The sequence below is a fragment of the Coptis chinensis genome, chromosome 4, assembly GCF_015680905.1.
Source record: "Coptis chinensis isolate HL-2020 chromosome 4, ASM1568090v1, whole genome shotgun sequence".
NCBI lineage: Eukaryota > Viridiplantae > Streptophyta > Magnoliopsida > Ranunculales > Ranunculaceae > Coptis > Coptis chinensis.
The window spans coordinates 38,016,278-38,040,575 of record NC_141459.1 but is presented as its reverse complement, the minus strand read 5'-3'; the positions used below and the strand labels follow the sequence as shown (position 1 = coordinate 38,040,575).

Sequence of the window (24,298 nt, the reverse complement as noted above, 5' to 3'; positions counted from 1 at the left end):
ATTATAGGTTAATGACCATGCCTAGGAGGTCCATGGTCTTGGAGGCTATGTATGATAAATCGTGGGAGAAGAAGCTATTTTTAGTCGTTGGAGACTATTGTGATCTTGGTTACTCTTTGAGGACTAGGATTTCTAACTCTGATGGTAGGTTTTTGTTTGTTAGGCTACTCTTAATGTGTTCTGATTTTGAGTGACAATGAATTGTTTTGTTTTTGTTTTTGTAGAGGTCTTTATTCCCAAGCGAACTAAGTAGAAGGTGATTGAAGACTTTGCGAGTTTGAGTGGTGGTGAGAAAAGGAGGAAAGTTCCTGCGGTGTCAAGCTTTTTCTCTTTGAAGAGAATTAAATGATTCAATAAAGGAGGAACGAGTAAGAAAAAACGTCCTTCACCTGTGAGTGATTCGGACTTTGTCATGAGGAACGAGGTGGTTGAAGCTGTTGTGAACAAACTAAGAGGTGTGTATCTTTCAGCTCGGATGAGGATTAGGTAGTAGCCTTGGGGGCAGTTCGAATGTTGCAAATAATTTGATGCTGCGTTCTGTTAGCAAGCGTCCTGTGGGTGAAAATGACCAGGAACATATTCTTCGCCAAGAAGGCTCTTTCTTTGATCTGGAGGAGGTGACTGTGGCAGTTCAACCACCAAATTTGAAAAGGAAGGTCGGTGATGTTACTGATAATGTGGGGACTGTAGGAACTTGTGATGGGAAGGTGGCGATGGATGGTCCATCTCTCTCTAAAACTATTGACCTTAGTGAGTTTGACTTGGATGTTTTTGATAAGGAAGTCGGTGGTGCGACTGTTATTTCTTCTCCTACTATGAAGTAGAGAAGTGTTATGAAGGGTTGTGTTAAGGGGATGCAAACACAGAGCAAAAGTGTTGAGCTTGATAGAAGTCTGTCGTATGTTCATCCTAAGATGGGAAAAACCTATTTGGTGAAGTGATCTTATTGTAGCTTCAAGTCACCATTAGTGGCGAGCTGCTTGTTAGACAATATCGTTATGGATGGTGACATGAAGGAGTTTGCTGAAGGCAAGGAGCTGGTGGATAATCTAAAATCCATGGATGTTAACCTATGTTATGTGATAATAATTAAATATTCTTATCTTATCAAAACATTAATGAGGAGAGAGGAATAGTAGATATATGAGGAAAACAGTAGATAAAACTCATCAAAATCATGTGATAAAGAGGAGAGTAGTCGTGTTTGCCAAACTCTAGTTGTACACTACTTGGATGCGAGTTTAAATTAGAAGTATGCTTCACTAATGAGAGTCAAAACAGTAGATATGAGGTGAAAACAGTGAATTTAGCGAATGAATAAAAGTATTAGAAGGGGTTTAATCCGCCATGCGATTCAATTAACTATTAGTTAATATCGAATCGCTTTGTTAATCCCAAGTGAAGACCAAGTCCTCTCGGATCGAGGTTCCACTAGTATGAGAGTGTAGCTCCACCACAAATCTCTTTGGCGGTGGCTCTATACTCTTGTTCTCCATTATGAGCTCGATCTCTAGTTACTCATAATGAAGAACTTGACGTTCTTTTATGTAACACAATACAAACTACTAGCTACTCATCCTCACATGGCTTCATAAACCTCCTCTAATAGAGGTTTAGCCTTGATTCATTGGATAAACAATATCAAAACAGTAAAATAAAGACATAATATTATAGAAATTGAATGGAGAATGAAACAAGCTTTTATTTGAATTGGTTATAATGATAGCTACAATTGCTAAACCTAATTATAAACTAAAAGAAAAGTAAACCTAATTAAACTAAGGGTTTGCTAGAAGAGGAGTGTTAAATATAGCCTTAACCCTCTTTATATAGGAGAGGGTTAGGGTGACATTTTCGTGCTTGGGCCAAACAGGGGGGGACTTTAGGCCTCTAATGTGAGCATAAAATCCATTAGGTTAAATCTAAATAGGCCACAGCTGCAATAAATTACTTCTGTGCCCTTTTCATCCACTTTTACAACTCTCTTTGGAAACTGATTATGAGCCGGTCGTTTTGACATAAAGTATGCCCAATTCTGAGGCCCGAGTCTAAAGATACAGCCTATTAAAGTTATGTTGACTTTTCTGTCCTTTTTCTACCCAGATTGACTTTGACTTCCCAGCTTTGACTAGGCTTGAAAAGGGCTTTTCTCCATGATTCTTGGGCATTAAATTTAGAACTTCCTTGGCAATCATCTTGACTCGTTTTCCATGCAAAAGTGGTGATTTTAGTCACCTAATCAACTTTAAGTCCTGAAATGCACAAAAACACGTAAACAATACTGACTCTTATTTATTCTAAACATAATTGGCCTAAGTAGAGTACTATTAAAGGGTTTAAACTACACTTTTGGGTGTTTATCACACCACCCCCAAACAATATTTTTCTTGTCCTCAAGTAAAGATTAGAAATAAAAACAAATAAGTGGCAAACAATGTGGTCCTAACTAATCTCGTTTCGCGGCGTGCGATTGCTTTGACCATATGCAATAAGGCCTTAAATCACTACAAATTTCCTAGTGGACGAGTTATAGCCTCGTGAGAGTTTTCTAAAGAAGGTACTCACAAACTTTATTTATACTACAACGACTAAGAGATAAAAAAATAAAATTTCCTAATTAATCTTAGATATCTATACATCTCTATAACAATATAATAAGAACAATGTTTTTGAAACCTAAGCTAATACACGCATAATAATCAAATCATCTAAAAATATGCATGCATGCTATGAACTATGTTATGAAATGCAATGGCAAGTCCGTTTCTGAAACTTTTGAAATAGCGTCCTTAAGTAGGTCCTCACAATTTGTCAAGACAAAAATACTATGATTTTTCCACTCAAGTTAGCTCACTCCAGTGTGTAGTGGGCACACATTTCCTTACAATCTTAATGACGTCCAAAGGAGCCGAGGTCGATCAATCACATCTACCACTTACTATCACACCAAATTAATCTTAATTGAGCTAGATGTCTTTATTAGGCTATACGGGGCTGATGTGATGGTTTAAGAAGAAACGGAATGGATATTCAAATAAACAAGTCTGAGATAATAAGGTATTCAATTACATGTAACTAGAGAAAATCTTGTTCTTACTTTGCTTCTATACTTGATTTCCATCCTTAGCCTTTTTATTTTGGCTTTTTGACTCCTTTTATTCTTTTTTTGGAGTTTTTATTTTTATTTCTATTTTTATTTATTTTATTATTATTTTTTATTTATTTTCTTTTCTTCGGATGGAAACTTCTTTTCTTTTCCTTTTCTGAAGCAACTAACTAATTTTGGTTTTCCACAAGTCTTTCCCTTTATTCCCTTTACTCATCCTATTCTCAGACTCATTCAAGATGGGTAGGTTTATTTTTATTTTCATCGGTTTAAAAGATGGGTAAAGGATTTGTGGTTACGAAAAGGCTAATTGAAAGGCTCAGAGGGGCAACTAGCGGATAATTACTTATAGGTATGAATTTTTAGCTATATCGATCCAAATAAAGAGGGCCTAAATTCTTGCTTAAGATATGGTATGGTGATCAAGCAAGTGCATGTGTGATTTCTCTACTCAAATTATATGTCTCCTTTATGTCAACACTTAGATTACTCACTCACATGAGGCTTTTAAGCTAGAATCTCACAGGATATGTAAAATTAAGTAGTATAACCTAGGTCTCAAAAAAATACTGCCAAGTACACTCATACATGCTCATACAAGATATTAATGAAAAGATACAATGACTATTACCTACGTATTAATCTAAGTTTCTAAGAACTACGCTTAATTCTATTGCTACTTGAGATTTCTAAACTAATATTATCATGGACAAGGAAATAATACCATTATCCTAAGTGCATATTATAAACTATTTTTATTCTTTTTCTATTTTTATACGACAATTAATAAGTAATATACAACCTAATATGTGCCTAAATATTAACAGCATGTTTCTATACCACCCCCAAACAGAATCATACTTTGTCCCCAAAGTATCGAGAGTACCATAGAAACGTGCTTGTAAATAGGAGCATCTATAAAAGAAAGTTAAACGATACAAATATAAATAATAAAATGCTGACGCAACTCCTATATGAGTTCCATCCATAATGGAGATAACAATAAATTAAAATCACTTGGGACATAAGCGGACACTAAAAATTACCATATATAGTTGTTTCTAATCATGCATTTTCCTCCGTTTGCTCCTCACTTGTGAAATGAGGCTCCTTTAAGTCTTGCATATCTATGAAAACTTTCCAAGCCTTCATCCTTTTTTCATCTACCCTAGCCAACCTATATAGTGCAATTTGGTCGGGCGGGGTGCATGGGGCTACTAGGTGAGGTTGTAGGCACCAGCCAGGCCAAACCATAGCATGTAAATAATGGACTATAGTATTGGTCGTGCACATTGTATCAACCTTGGCCAAATTAGTGAAACGTGTACATAATTTAAGGAAAAATAATAGCATAATACGAGTGACTATGACTGGAATAAGAAGGTACTAATGCCTTACAATCTGTGCTCTTGCAAGACCATCCACTACAATTATAATACCAATGCCCTTCTGCTAAAGTAAAGAAGGAGTTGCATGCACAGGAATCCGCAGATTTAAAGTGTCAATCTCCTAGGACATTAAGCTTAAGGAAAAGCATAGCAAGGCCCGTATTGAGAGCCATGCTTCCTAAGGATACGTTATGTTGGCCTTGGTGTACTACTTTAAATATGCCCAGCACCATAGGTCTCGTGGAAATTTACCCAATCATAATTGTTGTCATTAGTAGCTATATAATCAAAATGGGTGTGTTAAGCAGTGGTTGGAATTCCTAATGAAAAAGCAATTAAGTACTTAGTCAATTCAAACGGTTCGTTATCTAACATGACTTTGAGGGCTTGTTCTCCGTGGGAGCGGTCAACGAATGTAACCTGCTCATAAAAATATTTAGTAAGTGCAAGAGAATAAATTTGATCAGGTCTTACCAGTAGGGTCTCCCATTCGTGCTCTAATATCATATCATCAAAGTATGCATTGTACTTCTCATTGAGATAAAGCTCCTAAAAAGACTGTTCTGGTATAATTTTTGGAAAAGACATCAAACAAGTAATGAACTTAAGTACTGGAAGTGTTAGAAGAAGAACCTGGAAATTCGAGCATGGAAGCTTGCGATAAGAGCACGCGCGTGCTTGGAATAACCTTTGGTTGGGTGCGGTGCGTGCTAAGTTTGGTCTTGTGTGAGGCACGTGCGCGCCCTGAGATGTAGCGATGTGTTTAGGGTTTTCAGTTATGAAACTACATGCTTAGAGATTATTTTTATAGTGTTTGGTTGCTAAGACTAAGACCGGATTGTTGCTAAAATAAAAGATGTGAAAAAACATATTTTTAGAATAGTTTCCTACACATGAATTCAATTTCAGTTTTTTGGAATTTCTATATATGATTAGCCTCCGAAATTCCCTGAAATTTTGACATTTCACGAAATTTAAGGTTCCTAATTACATTATGGATCCCAATTAAATAAAACAAGGCCCATGGGTTGCATATAATGGGTTTCTCTATTAGATTACCTTCTGAAATTCTGTGAAACTTTGAAATTCTTCGAAATATCAGGTACCTAATTACATTGTGGATCCTAATTAAATTAAACAAGGCCCAAGGGTTCTTATATTTTGGCCTAAAACTTATATAAATGTGATTTAAGGCATGCAATTTCATACGTTCACATATATTAAAATATACCACCCCCAAACAATTTGAGAGGGGGGCTTCATGACATTGATCAATTAAATTACCTAAACATGCTGAATATCAACTTATAAACTATATGGTAAAATAAAAATATGCGATTAATCATGTATTAAATTTAACAATACATGCATAGATGAATAATCACATAAACAAATAAATACTAACTAAAAAATGAAATTAACAATTAATTAAACTAAAGTACTTAGATTAAAACAAGTACGGAAATTAAATAGTTATTACAAAACAGAAATAATTCAAAATCAAATTCACCACAACAAATCAAATATAAATAAGCTATCCCTGGGAAGAAGAAGGTCCTGAACCATCAGACGGACAATGAAGACGATGCTCATGTCTAGAATTAGAAGAAGAAGGTGAACCTCCTGGCTGGGGCAGGCATCTCAAGACTTCAGCCTAAAAAGCTACCTGCGCCTCTTCCATATTCTCTATAGAATTAAGCATGTCAGCGTGGTTGTCGGCTATGGTTCAAATGCTATGCTCTAGGCTACGGTGATCACGTTGAATGGAACCCTGACGCCTCTGTATCGATTCACAGAGCATAGTTAGGTTTCGCTAATGATCATAAAGCATACGCATCCCGCTATGGAGTAGTGAAAAACGTGTAAAATTAGAAGTTGCACGATCCATATCATTCCCAGTGAAACAAACAGGATATTCATCTTCACCCTCATCCTGATCCATACCATCATCTCTCTCTTCAGGCAGTGTCCAATGCCTTTGGACACAGTCATTATACAACTTTGCATTTGAGTGAAGCTTAATATGAGTCCTAGGTGACTCAGGCACGCAACGCCAAGATAGCATAATCTTAGTAACTAAAATAGGTAGGTGTGTAGTGCTCAAGCCTACAGCCATAAGCTCTTCACGTATAAAATCAATGAGGCAAAAACCATACCTTCTGTTCTGCAGAACCCAAAGAACGTGCAGGAACGACAAGCTGATGTCACTCGACTTCGAAGTGCTACATAGGTTCTTCACTAGCCACTGTGTCACAGCCAGCTGGTTAATCCGAAGCGACTGGTGCCTGGCATAGTGAAAACATTCATTGTATCAACCCTCAAGTTGTGTCTCTAGCATTAACTGATGCACTCTATCAAACTGGGATCTCTGTAAGGTCAGGGTGACCTGTTTCGCTTGTATCCCAGTGATGGTAGCGAGCAAATCATGAGTCACATCCATGTGAACTCCGTCCAAATCCACAAACATTCTCCCTGAAGAAAGTATCCTCTTATTTAGATAAAACTTCAACACCAAATCCTCATGGTAGTACTCCTTAGTACAGTACCACATTCTATCCCACCCTCTAGCATGCATCTCCATACCGTAGAATGGCTGGAATATCTCCGCATTAAATGCGAATTTCGGTATAATTTTTACTGGTCGAGCCATTTTATGGTTGGATTTTGAATACGGGTAAAGGTTTAAATAGGGGATGATTAGGGGAAGGTGTTGTAAAAATTTGGAGAAACTCTATTTAGTTGAGGGCGCGGGTCACACTTAGATTTAGTTTCTGATAGGCACGGTGCGCGCTGGGATTGATTTAGGTCATGTTGTATTTCGTTTGGAGAAAATGAAGAAATTGGCCGGTGTGCGAGGTTAAAGAGATGGTCAGTGGGGTGTAAATATCATGGGTTGGGTGGAAAAATGAATTTTGGCCCAAGCCCAAATCTTTTTTAAAATAACCATCCTATCCTGCTACCTCGTAAACTTAAAACTAAGAATACCGATTCGTTAACGGTCCATTTTTTGCGAATGAGCTTTGAAAATGATCAGCATGAAGAATGTTATCTAATAATCTAGGAAAACCTCAAATCTAACCATGGGTGACTTATGAAATGGTGGAAGAATGACTCGAAATGTGTAAATGGCATAAGTTATGAGGGCGATGGAAAATCTAGAAAACTAGATTGTCTCACACGAATCTATATGACTAAACGCAGCATAAACAAAGATAGAAAGTTTAAAGAACAATGTGGGGTGATTAATGATCACCTCCCAAATGTGCATTTTATTACCCGTATATTGCTGCATTACAGTCTCTCTTACGCTTAACGAAAAGATAACTCATAGTTTTTATTGCCTATTTCAGGTTAAGGGGTATTTCAGACCATTTTTCATAAAAGTTGTGTTTTATCACCAAAAAGAGCCTTAATCACGATTATTATGAAGACCAGTAGCTGCTATAGAAAAGTGCTGAAAAAGTCAAAGTCAACAGTCAAAGTCAAAAGTTAAATCCCTCAAATCAGAAGACTAGAGATGGAGGCCCTTATCTCAAAATATGATGACTTTCTCCCTAAACCTACTTTGGTCAAGAAGAAACCAAAAAACAAAAGCAAAAGTGAAGTGGGAGGTGTCTAATTTGTAATGGAAAAGGGCAAATTTGTAAGAGGCAAAAGTCAGGGTATATAAGCTAAAAGCAAGGGAGAGAGAAACCATCTATTGTCTTAGGATCCAAACCATTTGGTTTGTTTAATTTCTTGTCTATTTTTTCAATTCATATTTGATAAGCACCCAAAAGTGTAGTTTAAACCCCTTAATAGTACTCTACTTAGGCCAATTATGTTCATAATAAATAAGAGTTAGTACTACTTACATGTTTTTGTGCATTTTAAGACTTGAAGTTGATTAGGTAACTAAAAGCACCACTTTTGCATAGAAAACGAGTCAAGATGGTTGCCAAGGAAGTTCTACATTTAAAGCCCAAGACTCATGGAAAAAAATTTTTCAACCCCAGTCAAAGCTGGAAAGTAAAAGTCAATCCGGGTAGAAAAGGGATAGAAAAGTCAATAGAACTTCAACAGGTCGTATCTTTGGACTCCGACCTCAGAATTGGGCCTACTTTATGTCAAGATGACCGGCTCCGAATCATCTTTCCAATGGACCTAGCCTTGCCCCAATCAGAGTAGTAAAGGTTTATGAAAAGAGTACTGAAGTAATTTCTGATAGGATTGGCCCTTTTAGACTTTACCTAATAGACTTTGGGCTCACTTTAGAAGCCTAAAGTCCCCCTTTTTTCCCCCATGCACGAAAATGTAACCCTAACCCTCTCCTATATAAATAGGGTTAAGGCTAAACACTTTTACTCCTTCCCCTCCTTAGTTAATAATTAGTTTAATTTAGTTTTAATTAGTTTCACTTTTATTTGGGTTAGCATTGTAGCATCCATTAGAACCTATCAATAAAAAACCTAGTTCTTTAAATATTCAATTCAATTCTCCTTACATTATGTCTTCTTATTATTGTCTTTATGTAATGATCCCTATGATACTAGGCTAAACCTCCATTAGAGGATGTTTATGAAGCCATTTGAGGATGATTAATCTTTAGGATTTTTTTTTTTGCAAATAAGATCTTCAAGTTCTTCGTTATGAGTAACTAAAGATAGAGCTCATAATGGAGAACTAGAGTATAGAGCCACCACCAAAGAGATTTGTGGTGGAGCTATACTCTCTTGCTAGTGAAACCTCGATCCGAGAGGACTTGGTCTTCACTAGGGATCAATACAAGCGATTCGATACTAACTAATAGTTAATCGAATCGCGTGGTAGATTAAACCCCTTCTAATTCCTTTATTCATCAATTGAATCTTCTATTTTCACATCATATCTACTGTTTTGACTCTTATTAGTGAAGTATATTTGTAATCTAGATTCGCATCCAAGTAGTGTATGAATTAGAGTTTGGCGAACACGACTAGTCTCTTCTTTATCACATGATTTTGATGAGTTTTATCTACTGTTTTTCCACCATAATTTACTGTTCATGACATCATATATCTACTGTGCACCAAATTGCCATCTAGTTCGTTTACATTATTCGTATTCAGTTTAAAAAACATTGTTTTCACTATTCACAAAACACACACTAAAACACTGTTCGTACTTTTTTCTAATTTTTCTGCTACTGTAAGAGAGCATACGAGTTGCTCAACCAACTCCCTGCCCTCCTGTGACTTGACCCTGAAAATTTGAAACCTTCATTTTAAGTCACAAGTGCACGCATGCCCTAAATTTGCCTTCACTGAGCGTGACCTGCCTTCCACATATCGAGTGCGACCCGCGCCCAATATAATTGGATTCTAAGCGCGCACGCGCCCTAGTTTAATTAGATTAAATTAATTTTTTAATATTAATTACAATCTTTTCTCAAGAGTACAGTACAGTACTCGTATGCTAAAAATTACTAAATTTTAAAAAATTATTTTTCTTCATTCAAAACGGTGTCTAGCAAACTGAAAGAATTTGGGGTTATCTAATTAAAGAACGTGCACCCATGGACTGATAGAGTTATATACTAAAAGCATTACTTTTGTGTTAACTCTAATTCTTTATATTTTGAATGAGAATCATATGGGCAAATGTTATGCATATTATATATGTTATTAGTTATATGCATGTGTCTAATACTTTATGTTGTAGATAATATGGTGTGAACACACAGAAGATCATATCATCAGTACCTTATAAAGTATAAGTAATCGTTCACAACCTAAATGGATTTGGAGAAACCATTAGTACAGTTGTAGTATAATCTGGTATTAGTCTATCTTGACTATATGATTACACTAGTACACTTTGTGTATATTGAACAGGACCAAGTGAGGTTGTTTCTCCTTATACTGACTATATAAGAGAACAAACACCTCTGTTATTATGGATGCTTGTCCTCGTAATCCGGATATAATAACGGGCACTTACATGCATTGTATATTGCTTTAAATCATCAATGAGTGAGATTCATTTGTGAATCAACAAACTCGATGGATTGGGTAATGACATTCTATGTAAGGTGTGCTATTGATTATAGAAGGAATCCGTGTCACGCAAAAAGTCGGGTTGATGATGTCTCCTTAAGGAGCTCAAAAAGATTGTCATGTAAACCCTGCAGGTGGATTTATTCCGACATGACAATGAGGTTGAGTGGTACTACTCAAGGACATAAGAAGTTGATTAATGTAGTTGTCAGTAACTTGACTTAATCAACGGACATTCGATATCTTAAACACGGGGAGATCAATGAGCATATAATATGGAGCCCATAAATGCTGACACGTAATTTGGGATTAGGGCAGTAGTGCAACAATGGCCTTTAGTGGAATAAGCCATTTGTTGATGGACTTGGGCCATGTGTTCGGGGCGAACATGGGAAGCCCAAGCCCGTCAGGAGGCCCAACCCTAATTTCTCCTCATGGTCCCTGTTGTAGCCTATAAATAGAATACTCCTTCTCTCTGGCCGTAATTCTCTATTCAGCTGGTTCTGAAAAAGAGGCAAGAAAAGTAGATCTGAATTCGTTTCTGATCTTGAGAGAAAAAAGGGGATTGGTATATCGTTGTCCACACAACGTCTAATCTATTCTAAAGGAATACAACAGAAGATCAAGAGGTTGATTGTTAATTTCGGATTTGATAAAGCTTGGATTCTCAGAGTTATCAAAATCGGATCTCAAAGGTATGTTCTCTATCCAAATCATGAGAACCCATTAATTCCGCTACGCGTGGTTCTCGCGGTTTGTAGAAATAGTCATTCTGAAATAACGATTCCTACACGGACAACCTCCCTCAAATTCCTAAGTGACCTGACTAATTAGTTTCATTGAAAATACAAAAAAATTAATTAATTAAATATTAATTAGAAAGCCCATCCACAACCAAAAGCCTATTTTCACAGGCCTGACATCCAGCCCAACACGAAGCCTATAGTAAAATGCCTTTTCCTAATTCTTAAAAATTTAAAAACTAATAAGGTTAAACTTTTTATAGGACTTCACAATCCACATCGTGTACCAGGACTAGTACTCATATAATTGTTCAAGTAACATAGACGTGCTTCAAGGTTGTTGAATACGCTATTTATACGCGTAGCAAGGACGCTCCAGGTAACACCTCTATACATCCTCAAATTACTGTTAGAGGATTATAATTCTAGTAATAATCAGGCTATTTTTGCATGCTCATTAAGACTTTCCAATTAGATTTAAAACTTGTATGAGATTAAGATCTGGTAAGCATAAACCTGCTATATTTGTTTATCGTAGACGCAGAAATAATTGCCTATTTAGAAATTCACCAATCACCACATATACATCACCTACACCCACCAACACTATATCTGTAGCAATGGGTGAAGAAATAGCAGAGAGACCTCTCTCTGATTTCTATAAGGCTTTAAACGATGGACCTGAGCCCAGCATAATTCTTGCAGATACTACGGGAGATTTTAGAATCCCCCCCCCCCCAATATATTTAATCTGCTACCTGTTTTCCATGGATTAGACCATGAGAAGCCATATCAACACTTACGTAGGATACAACAAGTTTTTACTACATTTCATCATCCTAACGTAAGACCTGAATAAATAAAGCTCAGGGTGTTTCCTTTCACCCTAGCTGACAAAGCAGCTGCTTGGCTAACAGCACAAAAGTCGAACTCTGTCGACACATGGGAAAAACTAGTAAAACTATTTATAGAACAATTTTACCCGCCACAAAATACTGATGAGATGCTACAAAATATTCATTTATTTCGCCAAAAGCCTCAAGAATCCTTTTCTAAGGCTTGGAATCATTTCACTGATCTTCTAGTAGAATGTCCACATCGTAAACTGGGAAAAGACACACTAGTTCGTGCCTTCTTCAAAGGCCTATCCCAACACCATAAGGAAACATTAGATGACAACTAAATTTAATAGATGTAAAAACAGTGTTTAAAATAGTAATAAATCATGCATATCAATATATAATAGTACTCTCTAAACATCATAAAATAAAGAGGAGTAATCGTGTTCTCCACTCTTGCTTGCATGTACTTTTAACAAATCTAGACTAGCTAACTATTGAACTAATGAGAGAGTAATAATGATATGAAAACAGTAAATAATTATACTAAAACAATAGATATAATGATGATAAAAGGAATATTGAAGATTCAATCCGCCATGCAATTCAATTAATCATTAGATTGATTATTGAATTGCCTATTGATCCCTAATGAACACCAAGTCCTCTCGGATCAAGGCTTCACTAGCATGAGAGTTTAGCTCCACCACAAATCTCTTTGATGCTGGCTCTAAACTCTAGTTAAACTCTTATAATTTTTATCTCTAAACAACCATGAGAATCAAACTTGAAACTCTTTTGCAAAACAATGACAACTAATAATTACCAATCATCCTCACATGGCTTCATAAACTTCCTCTAATAGAGGTTTAGCCTTGTTTCATTGGAATCATACTAACTAAATAACAATAGAAAGATATAATATAAAGAACAATAATTGAAAGTAAACTAAAGCTTTTATTGATGGGGAATAATGAAGGCTACAATTAAACTAAATTATTATAACCTAATTCTAAACTATAACTACACTAAACTAATTAGAAACTAAGGAGGAAGGAGAGAGAATAAGTTTAGTCTTAACCATCTTTATATAGGAGAGGGTTAGTGTAACGCCCGTATTTAAAATACGTAATTATTTATTAATTAATTAAATTATTTATTTAAAAATCGGCTGGATTGGATTTGGGATACGCGGGCCTGATTTCTCGACCCGAGTCTGTGTTGGGCTTGGATTTCAAACCCAAGTATATAATCACATTGTTCTGGAAAATAGGGTTCATAGAGAATAAAATAATAAAAATAGAGGCAGAGCTAGAAACTCGTTTGCTGGAGGGTGGAGCGCGACGATTCAGACTAGGAGGATTCGTGGAGCTTGGGATAAAGGTGAGTAGCTATTTTGCTATTTCACCGGATTTATAGTTTTCGTATATCGGTGTATACTGTCTAATGTTTCTGTTTTTTTTATACTGCTCATTGTCTTGTTTTTATTCGATGTAGTGTTTGTCGAGTTGTTAAAACTCTAGTCAAACACTGTCTAACTATAATATTGTTGGGGTGGCTATTTTATTTGAACTGTCGAAGTTTCGAGGAGCTTTAATAGAGGTGTGAACCCTCTCATCTGTAATACTGTGATAATGATGGTTGGTTTTTATGCGTTTTTAAATTGTTGGGAACTGTTAGACATTAAATCTCATTGGTTGATTAAGGGTGGGACGTCGGGATTGATATTTGGGTATTGTTGGAAGCTTGAAACGTCGACAGGCGGTAATGGAGGCGCCAGCTCGAGTTGGTACTGCTTTAAATTGTTGTTGTTTGTTTTTGGTGGGTTATAGTGTTGTTCTGGATGGGCTATGAGGATTGATTGATGATTTGGAGAGTTGGGTGGGCTGTTGGAGCTTGGAGAAAGCTGGAACCGTTGTTAATGGCGGCATGCCCATCCTCCAGTAAACTATTCGAACTGTTTTGGTTGGTTTTGTTGGGTGATTGATAGTGGGTTGAAGTGGGGTAGTGTTGTAGAGTGAGGGGGCAACTGTTAAAGCTTGAAGCAAGCCATTAATGGAGGTCGATGGATTTCCAGATCTAGTTTTGGTGAAGTTGGATTTAAAGAATTGAGGTTTATGCCTTAATTAAAGTTATAGGGTTTTTGTTTATGAGTAAAACCGATGTGATGAAGTTGGAGGAGGAGGAGGCTTGTGGTGGCCGGTTTTGGTGGTGGCTGTTGGAGAAGATAACCGGCTGGGCCTTGGGCCGGTTTTTGGTTTTTGGGCTATTTTGGTTTTGTTTTGGGCCAGTTTAGATTAAGTTGGTTGGGCCAAAAACTAACTAGATTTCTTGGGCCAGTTTCATTAGGATGTTGGGCCAGTTTTGATTAAGTGTTGGGCCATTTTCAGTTTAGTCTTTGGGCCCAAGATTAGTTTAGTTTGTTATGGGGCCAGTTTCAGTTTAGTGGTTTGTGGGCCGAACCAATTAAGGTTTTGGGCCAGTTTAAGTTTCATTTTCTGTTAGCTTGGGTCGAACCCAATTAGCTTTCTTTAGACCGGTTTTTCTGTTTTTGTTTTGGGCTTGGTCCATATGTTTTAAAGTGGGTTAGGTTGATTCACTAGGCCAGTGTAGACTTTTGGGGCCGGGTTTTAAGATTTGGGCTTGGCCAGTTGGGTCCGAACCATTTCCTTAGTCATGAGCCCTTGAGCCATGCACCTTTGCCCTTAGCTATGAACCATGGCTATGACTCTGAACCTGTTGAACATGGAAATGACAATTTGACTTTGACAATGACATGTTGACTTTGACTCTGACCGTTGACTTTGACATTTGACCGTTGACCGTTGACTGTTGACCTTTGACTGTGGAATGTTGACTTTTTCCAGTTTTTCTCATATTTAAGAATATGGACAAATATAGTAATAAAATATTGTCGAAAATTATATAACGTTGATTATCATTATCTAATTAAGATTTGACGTGAGTAGTGTGTAAAGCATATATATATTGGGCTTTTATTGTGGACTGTGGACTGTTTAATTGTGCTGCATTTTCTGTTGTAAATTGTATGGACAAATCAAATGCTAAAATGTTGTGGAAGCTTGTATAAATTTGGTGGTCATTATCTAATTAAGATTTGACGTTGATATTGTGACATTATATAATATGTTGGGAATATATATTAAAGGCAATAGTTTTGGAGAAATAAATGTATGATACCTGAATTAATTACGTAACGAAAATCCTAGAACCTGACTACCACAACTCATGTGATTTGCCCTGTGTGGGCGTATGTGATATGATTGGCCCTTCTGGCATTTCAGTGAATCTGAATGACCTTTGGGCGTAAGTAATGTGATTGGCCCTTCTGGCGTTTCAGTGAATCTGAATGGCCTTCGGGCGTAAGTAATGTGATTGGCCCTTCTGGCGTTTCAGTGAATCTGAATGGTCTTCGGGCGTAAGTAATGTGATTGGCCCTTCTGGCATTTCAGTGAATCTGAATGGCCCTTCTAGCGTAGCCGAATAGTGGCTTGATTATTCCGTTCACAAAATAGGACGAGACGCGCGATATTTTATGCCGAATAGTGGCAGTACTTACATAATGGCTTCCGTATGAGGGTTACCTAGTGTGCGGCATCCCGCTCAGGGTAGTTACGCACGGAGTGGTTCATTATGTAAGGGGAGGCATGTGGATGTACATGTTCGGCGTTGGGAAGCGATTGCGGTAGCCAGGGAAACTAGGTAAGACATAGATACAACGTGAATTTTAGGGACACACAAAGAAAGTCTTAAATAATATAATTATGGTAATATGTTGGTTATTTGTTTAGTTAGAACCTAAGGCGCCTCGATGGAGGAACTACATGCCTTATTTATTATGCGTATAGTTTGTTGTGTGATTAGTGGGAAGTTAAGGCGCCTCAGTGGAGGAACTACCTGCCTTATTTATTGTACTTAAGGATGTTGTATTAGTCGTTGAAAGTTAAGGCGCCTCGATGGAGGAACTAACTGCTGTATGGATTGTGTATATATATGTATAATTATATGTTGTATTTTAGAGCTACTCACACTAGCATTTTTATAATGCTGGCCCGATTTGCATGTTTGCTTATCGGGTGTGTTCATTAAATGAACATAGTTGATAAGTCTTGACAGGTTTAGTGTTGAAGAAGATTGGTTGCTGCTTATGGTTTGCGTTAGCATCGCATTTCAAAATAGGCTTTGTTTTCCTTTGAGGTGATATAGATTTTCAGTTGAGATAAGTTTATTTGCATTTTCATTTGTTAATTTTTGTAATGAAGAGGACTCTTGTTTAAGTTAAAATTTTTATTGGTTTTTAATTATCCGCATATTTAAACTGTTTATGGGTTTTTTGGAAGTGGAGAGTACGTCACACCTCGGAAATCGATGAGTCGGGAACAAATAATGTTTTTCCGAATTCTGTCGAAATTTGGGGTGTGACAGTTAGGGTTACATTTTCATGGATGGGCAAAGGGGACTTTGGGCTTCTAATGTGAGCCCAAAGTCTATTAGGTTAAGTCTAAAAGGGCTAATTCTGTTGGAAATTATTTCAGTGCCCTTTTTGTCCACTTTTAAAGCTCTGATTGGATCAAGGCTAGGTCCTTTGGAAAGCTTATTCCAAGTCGGTCCGTTTGACATAAAGTAGGCCCAATTCTAAGGCCCGAGTCCAAAGATATGCCTATATGAAGTTCTGTTGACTTTTCTGTTCTTTTTCTACCCGAATTGACTTTGACTTTCCAGCTTTGACTGGGCTTGAAAAATACTTTTCTTCATGATTCTTGGACTTTAAACATAGAACTTCCTTAGCAATCATCTTGACTCGCTTTCCATGCAAAATAATATCTTTAAGCACATAAACAGCTTCAAGACCTGGAATACACAAAAACACATAAACATTGCTAACTCTTATTTATTATAAACATAATTAGTCTAAATAGAATACTATTAAGGGGTTTAAACTACACTTTTGGGTGTTTATCATTAAACATCATAAATAGATGTAATCTCTTAGGTAAAGGAGCCACAGATGCTTATAAATTTCTAGATAATCAATCCAAGAAAAGTAACAACTGGGGAGGTAACGATCACTCCCGCCACTACCACAGAAGGGGTTTTCTGTAGCACCATATACCATCGCTAAAAGTCCTAAAAAGCATTGCAATAGACCAATTGCAATGCCAAACAGGGCGTCACAAAGGCGCTGCGAAAAAGTGGGTCACAAAAGATAAATTGAGATGCAATGTATGGCGTTGCAAAAGCTCCCAATCTTTTGCAACACCATTGGTCGTTGCTACTTCTATTTTTCAAATTTAATTGATATTGAAAATATTTCAAATTTTTAGCAATGCCTAGCGTTGCAAAAGATAACTTGTAACAACACCATCAAGCATGGCAAAAGGTGTACCTTTACCTACACTTTGAGGCATTGCAAATAGCAACCTTTTAGCCACACTTTGTTTGTTGCAAAAGGTTTAAGTCATCAACTGCATCTAGAGCGTTGCAAAAAGGATGTTTATAGCTACTCAAGCTTGCCATGGCAAAATAATACTTTTTTATTTGCACGATTTTGAATCTTTTTTATTTGCAGATTGTACCTAATGCAACTTACGTAGATAAACACAACAACCCCATATCAAATTGCAATGATCATAACAAAATATATTAATTTCATTAAATCAAATCACACATTGTTCTCCTTGTATTATATTTTCATTACTAGAACTACCATTAATTCAAAGGCTGTGTTTCTTGATTTTGGATTAGGTACAGGTTGACCTGGAAACACGCCTTTTTGTTGTGGTTTGGGAAGGTTGGGAATCTACCAGTTTGGGAAGGTTGAGTTGCCACGGGTTGTGTAACAGGAACTATCTCACATTGATTATTGATGGGTGGATTTTGATAGTTGTTATTTACCGAGACTAAACTTCTATTATTATTATTATAATTACCTTGCCCTTGTCCTTGCCTGGGTTGATATTAATTATAGTTATTGGTGGACCTAACGTTTTGATTATTAAAACCTGAAGGTGTTATGTTCGTGATTATTACGCCAACTAAAATTAGGATTTTGTCTCCAAGGTGCGTTAGGTATATAATTAAAAGCACAGACATCTTCTGGCTGTGATTGTGGTTGTTCATAAGCAAGCGGACAATAATGATTTGAATGTTCAAGACTATAATAGAAATTACAACGAAGAGAGTTTATATTCATGACAGGAGTTATTTTTCTTCCTCTTGTTTTTTAACAGAAAAGGCGTCTACCTTATGAGTGAGGGATTCAATTAACATTATAAGTTCAAGATCTTGTTTAATCTCAAAAATACTGGCTGCCTTATCCATTCCTTCTTCTATAGCTATACTTTTAGGTCAAATTATTTCTAAAAATAGAATAGATGTAGATAAAGCTAAAATTGATAAAATATCGTCTCTGCCTATAACACAGACTGTAATAAGAGCCCAAAACTATAGTTTTAACTCCTTAACAATATTACTTTTAGACCAATTATGTGATTAATAAGTAAGAGTTATTAGTACTGTTATCGTGTTCTTATGTATTTCAGGCATTGGAGTCAAATATATGCAGAAATGCGTCCCTTTTGTGAGATAAAGAAACAAAGGTTGGTTGCTAAGAAGTTCTATGATTAAAGGCCAAGATCCAAGGAGAAAAAGCCTTTTTAAAGCCCGGTCAAAGCTGAAAAGTCAAATTCAACGCGGGCAGAAATAGTGCACAAAAGTCAGCAGAATTGGGCCTACCTTATGTCAAAGCGGCCGGCTTGAAAAGAGCTTTCTAATGGTCCAAGCCTTGACCCAATCAGAGGAGCAAAAGTGGATGAAAAGACTATTTAAGTCATTTCCAACTGAAAACCCCTTTGTGGACTGAAGTAATGAGATTTTGGGCTCAATTTTTCGGCCCAAAACATGGCTCCTCAGCCCATGCACGAAATTGTGGATCTAGCCTCTTCTATATCAATAGACTAAGGCTTAACTCTTAAGTTATCTTGTTAGTTATCAAGAAATTAGTGGTTAGAACAAGAATTTAGTTTTTAGAATCAATACTTAGTTTATATTTCAAGTTTAGTTTCTAATACAATACTTAATTTATAGATTTAGTTTGTTTTAAATTGATAATTAGTTATTCATAATCTTAGTTTTAAATTCAGTTTAATTCATTTCAAATCATATTACTATTGTTCAATTATATTAATAAAGTAATTATCATTTCTTCCAGAATGTCTTGTTTTTATTGTTCTTATTCCATAAATGATAGTTTAATGCCTCAAGGCTAAACCTCCATTAGAGGGGTTTGAGAAAGCCTTGATGAAACTTGATTGTATTAGAGTAGAATTGGTTGTAATGTTTTATTACTACACCAAAAAAGGCGTTTACTAACGGTTATATCCATTACTTATATTTTTACTAACGGTTATATCCGTTAGCTTTGGGGCGTCACTCTCACTTAGGCCAAATTTAGTAACAGATATAACCGTTACTGATAATAATTTTAGTAACGGTTATATTCATTACTAAAATTATTTGTAACAGATAGCCAACTGTTGGTGGCCCAATTAAATTTGTCATTTCTAACGGATATAGCCGTTAGTAATGGACGATGCTATTTACTAACTATTGTTTGTAACGGAAATATCCGTTACTAATGGTCGATATATTTTTAAAAAAAATCAGTTTTAATTTTTGGGATACTTGCACCCCCTACAAGAAACAGTTAGTACTCCACGTGACTTTGGGTTGGCATCCACTGTACACTACCAAATCTTATGAAACAGACAACTTTTATAAAAAATAAATAAAAATCAACCAAGTAATAACAATATAAAACCACTTATATTCATCCACAAATTACACCAACTCTACCATTCAAATAATTTAACAAATATATATACTACAACCTCAACGATAAACTTCAAACAATACTTCTTGTGTATTTTATTCATCCAAAACTCATGTATTTAACCAAAACATTCTATTCATCCACAGGTTATACCAAATTATACCAAAAACAACTAGCAAATGGTAAGTAGTACAATACTTGAATAAAACTCAGAGATTCCCAAAACCAGAATTTCATGTCGATTGTTGCATTTCCCAAAACCAGAATTTCATGTCGATTGTTGCATGTAATTCCATTAGAAGCCGATTCCACAAGACCTACATATGCACAATAGTAGAAAACACTTAACAAGCAGTCTAACTTGTCATTTAATAGAAAGTGGCTCTCATATAATTTGTCATTTATAACAATACATCACATATAGACATAAAACCAACCTTAAAAGATGATGAATGTTGTACTAGGTTTAAGCAGAAATTGGTGCGTGATACTATTAAGAAAATAAAAGTGATAATCTAACTATTACATAAATAAAACAAAAGATAGTGATATATACCTTGAGAAACATACCATAGTCAATTAGAGGAATTTAGCTCACAAATCTCCATGTCTTCCATAAAATCTGGGAAAAAAAAAGTACAATGCCATCTCGATTAGCGTACTTTTTCAAGCAACCATGACCTCACTATTATGAGGTGAATATTCCCCTTCAACTAACCTAAAATTTTTGTCATATATTTCCTTAACATTCTCTCCAATGAACTTAAATTTTGAACATAATTTAACAATTAATGGCATGATGCAAAAGAAAAATTAAGGCATCATAACACAACTAGAAAGTGTTAAGTATTTAACAAATCTACAACAAAAATATTGTTTCTCATTCATTCAAGCGCTTTAACAACTTACAAGATGAACACAAGATAGAATACTGAGATAGAAAAGCACAAATCAATAACTATACCTCGTGTATAACTCATAAGTTTATATGGACTTATATATCCCCTGTTGGACCTTATATGCTTGTGTTGACATGAATAAGGAACAAACTAAATTTATAATAAACATGTTCCTTAATAGATGAACAACTTGAAATATTACTAAATAGAAGTGAGAAAAAAAAAACATAAGTACACATAAACAAATTGCTTCTTCAGCCATATGATTACCTACAACTCAAAAACTTTTATCCCCTTAATGACATCCACTTCCTCTTTGTTTGACATAACCTAGTGAAGCACTAATAGAAAATAATAACTTTAATATCCTTTTAAAATAACAAAAAGAAAGACCTACTAACATGGTAAATTGGTCGGGAATAAATTGAGCATAACTTTTGCGAAGAGAAAATGTACCTCATAGCTTCCTCGAATCATGAAGCATACCCGTAACAGTTGAGGATAGTCTACGCAGTCCCCAACCAACATCATCAGATAAGATAGTACAACTGCTCCGAAACACTTGACTTTCTCCTGCATAACAAAATTAAAAGCACTGAAAAAAGACCAACCATCGTCAACTTCAATCAGTTCCTAATAACAAAGTATGAGAACAAATGCTACAATATTCAGTATACCAATCCCACTCCAAGAAAACTTATCATAGCAAGATTTAAGATTTTATGACAATTAGAACAAGGTACAAGACTATGACAAGTTTAAGCCCGTCCAAATTGCGTCCCACCCTTACATCAACTGCTGGTGGAGAAGTGGACTACCCAAATTGTGTTTTCACCTCTGAGATTTAGAATTCTGATTTTTTTAGGTTTTAGGGAAAACAAAATTTCAAAAAGGGGCATTTTCATTTTTTTTCCCAAAGCTCCTGTTTGGGAATTTTCAAAAAATAAAAGAAAACAAATTTTTGCTGGTGCTTGTGCTCTCATGATGACTCATTGATTCAAATAGGCACTGGAAGAGGGAATGTATGTACTCATAAGTATGGAAGAATCTTGATTGATGCAACCAAATAGAGCTTTTTGAGTGTTGTTATGGTTATACTTCTGCAAAAGAAATTAGGAGACGCAGAGAAAAAGAGGTAGGGGGCGAATGGAGTGTAATAGAGATGAGGCTACCAGGGCAAAGAAAATTGCTGAGAAAAAGTTTGCTTCTAAGGACATTGCAGGTGCAAAAAAGTTTGCTTTCAAAGCCTAAAATTTGTATCCTGGACTTGAGGGTCTTCACCACATGCTAGCGACATTTGATGTGTATCTCGGCCCCTGAGAACAAAATAATTGGGGAACTGGATTGGTATGGGATCCTTGGTGTAAACCGATGGCTGATGACGACTCAATAAGGAAGCAAGCAGTACAAGAAGTTGGCTCTCATGCTTCACCCCGATAAAAATAAGTCGGTAGGGGCGATGGAGCTTTTAAGATGATTTCGGAGGTGATGGGTGTGCTCTCGATAAGAATAAGAGGAATGAGTACGACCAAAGGAGGTTTTCAAGACTACGAGAAAGTGCCATTCATAGGTGGGGCTCCATCGGTTCCATCCGCACAAATGGTTTCCATAATTTCAACAATAATGCATCCTCCAAGTCCGGGGCTCGAAAACCGCTAGTCATGGGGTCCTTCAACTGCTGCTCCTTCTTGACAAAGACAAGATACATTTTGGACTTCTTGCAATCAATGCAAGATGCGGTATATGAATATGTCCGTGTCTATCTCAATTGTAACCTCCTATGCCCTAATTGCCATGAATCCTTTTTGGCTTTTGAAACCGCAGCACCACCATCAAATGGTTCTAGTTCATCGCACCTTGGCCTTCCTCTCAGCCAGCGGCAAAATCAAATCAGCATACTTCAAATAAGAACATGCCATCTATAGGGTTCATCGGCCATGATTCATTTAATCGGACAAACCAATGGGGTCCATTCTCGAAGACAAATCGGTAGCGGCAACGCCGCTTGCTTCTCCGTCTAATCTTTGCCAAGCAGCTAGTGTGGTTCAAAGAAGCTTATGAGAAAGTAAAGAGAGAGCGGGAGGTGGCCCAAGGGTTAGCAAGAAGACAAGTTGTTGAGGAGGAAGACAAGTGGGTCTAAGAGGGGCAGCTAGTAATTTGTCTCTGGATTCTTTAATGCAGGTTCTAGATCTGATCCGAAAGGAGAGAGGCCCGATAAAAGAAGAAGCATACTGAGGAGGAAGCAAGATGTCATTTTGGGGAAATGTACCAGATAGAATGGCCACAGGAAATGAAACGGCATTCCTAATTCGGCAGGCTTCAAGCGGGGGTAGTCTTGATAGGGACAAGGCTAGTGTTCCTTCAGTTCCTAATAGGACAAGGGAGTTGTTACAATTTGAACTTCGACATATGTTGGCAGAGAAGGCTAAGAGGGAAATTCGGAAAAAGTTGATGGAGTGGAGTTCGAGTACTGCAGGCAAAGCTACACAGAAGGAAAAAAAGTGGACTAGCCCGTCCAAATTGCATCCCACCATTTGTAAGAGAATTTGTGGTCCAACGATCATTTCATCCTCACAAATAAGGCAATGTGGAAAGGAAACAAAGCACTTATGTGTATATTGAAGTCATAAGCAGCTGAAGTAGGTAGAAGTTTCTTGAGCTCAAAAATCTTGAGAACAAGCCAAATAAAAGCAGAGAAGACACGTTAATGATTTTTTCCAAAGCTTTTAAACAAGATGTACGATAAGCATGTCAAAATTTTGAAAAGAAATTCCAACAAGTACTTTCACAGTGAAAAAAAAATGGACTTTCAAGGGTGGGTTGAGAATAAAACAACGTAGCATATAAGGCTCTTATATTGCAAGACCTTTCTCCGAGTGTCTCCCAAGGTATATACTTTGTTTTTACAGGAAGGTATCAAGAATCTAAATTTGTGGCTTGATACAGTAGATTCTACATTTCTCTTTTTTATGTTTCTAATATCATCAAAAAAATACTCCCGAAATCCTTTTAAAACCCTTACTGACAAAATTTGGTCCTAATTTCCATTGAAAATTACAATGACAAGACAATAAAACAGTAGGAACAATAATGGAACGAGAAAATCCCTGTTAGAGTAATACAAAGGTGTATAACAAGGTACCTCGCCTGGGGTGTCAAAAAGTGGCTGCATGGCCGTTGAACCAATAATCTGTTCGGGAACAAGATTTCGCAGATTGACATACCTAATAAATAACGAAATTTTGGAACTTAATCTTGTGACAAAAGTACTCAATGATTGACATACCTAATAAATAAATGAAAATTTTGAACTTCATCTTGTAACAAAAGTACTCTATGAGTTACATAAATAGGTGATTCCAACCGAATACTCGGCTCGGATGAGGACGCCGGAAAAGATTGGAAGTTCCCAAGCTTTATTTCCATGTAATTAGTGGATCACTGCTTGGCTTGTTCA

At 36.4% G+C, this 24,298-nt stretch overlaps 1 long non-coding RNA gene across 2 annotated transcripts; it reads right to left on the bottom strand.

Annotated features, from left to right (window-relative positions):
- Positions 1-19,950: 19,950 nt before the first annotated feature.
- Positions 19,951-24,070, bottom strand: LOC147503424 (uncharacterized). 2 transcript variants are annotated; one of them, XR_015220190.1, is made up of 4 exons: positions 23,984-24,070; positions 21,298-21,414; positions 20,499-20,564; positions 19,951-20,259 (listed from the first exon to the last, which is right to left on the bottom strand). It is a non-coding gene; the product is annotated as an uncharacterized LOC147503424 (long non-coding RNA). The 2 variants fall into 2 exon arrangements; XR_015220189.1 differs by lacking the exon at positions 23,984-24,070 and having other exon boundaries at positions 21,298-21,705.
- Between the last annotated feature and the right edge of the window lie 228 nt (positions 24,071-24,298).